This window comes from Colobus angolensis, unplaced genomic scaffold (genome assembly GCF_000951035.1).
Source record: "Colobus angolensis palliatus isolate OR3802 unplaced genomic scaffold, Cang.pa_1.0 Scaffold30, whole genome shotgun sequence".
NCBI lineage: Eukaryota > Metazoa > Chordata > Mammalia > Primates > Cercopithecidae > Colobus > Colobus angolensis.
In genome coordinates, this window is record NW_012116266.1 from 462709 (window position 1) to 463196 (window position 488).

Sequence of the window (488 nt, forward strand, 5' to 3'; positions counted from 1 at the left end):
GCTAACTGCAACCTCCGCCTCCCGGATTCAAATGATTCTCCTCTCTCAGTCTCCTGAGTAGCTGGAGTTACAGGAGCACGCCACCAAACCCAGCTAATTTTTGTATTTTTATTTTTATTTATTTTATTGTTTATTATTATTATTTTTTTTTTGACAAAGTCTTGCTCTGTCCCTCAGGCTGGAGAGCAGTGGCATGATCTTGGCACACTGCAACCTCTGCTTCCCGGGTCCAAGCAATTCTCTTCCCAAGTAGCTGGGATTACAGGCACGCACCACCACACCTGGCTAATTTTTGTATTTTTAGTATAGACAAGGTTTTGTCATATTCATCAGGGTGGTCTTGAACTCCTGACCTCAAGTGATCCACCTGCCTCGGCTTCCCAAGGTGCTGGGACTACAGGAATGAGCCACTGCCCCATCCCTTATATTTGTGTATTTTAAATATATTTTATTTATGCTTTAGTAAAGTTATTTTTAAATAAAATGTA

The 488-nt window shown here is 41.2% G+C and overlaps 1 protein-coding gene and 1 long non-coding RNA gene across 3 annotated transcripts in view; one reads left to right on the plus strand and one right to left on the minus strand.

Moving 5' to 3' along the window:
- The window catches only part of LOC105517351, a 43066-nt gene that overhangs the window by 38710 nt on the left and 3868 nt on the right, over nt 1–488 (minus strand). The window lies entirely within an intron of this gene.
- The window catches only part of LOC105517347 (gamma-crystallin D), a 2938-nt gene that overhangs the window by 1439 nt on the left and 1011 nt on the right, over nt 1–488 (plus strand). The gene's annotated exons all lie outside the window — the stretch shown is intronic.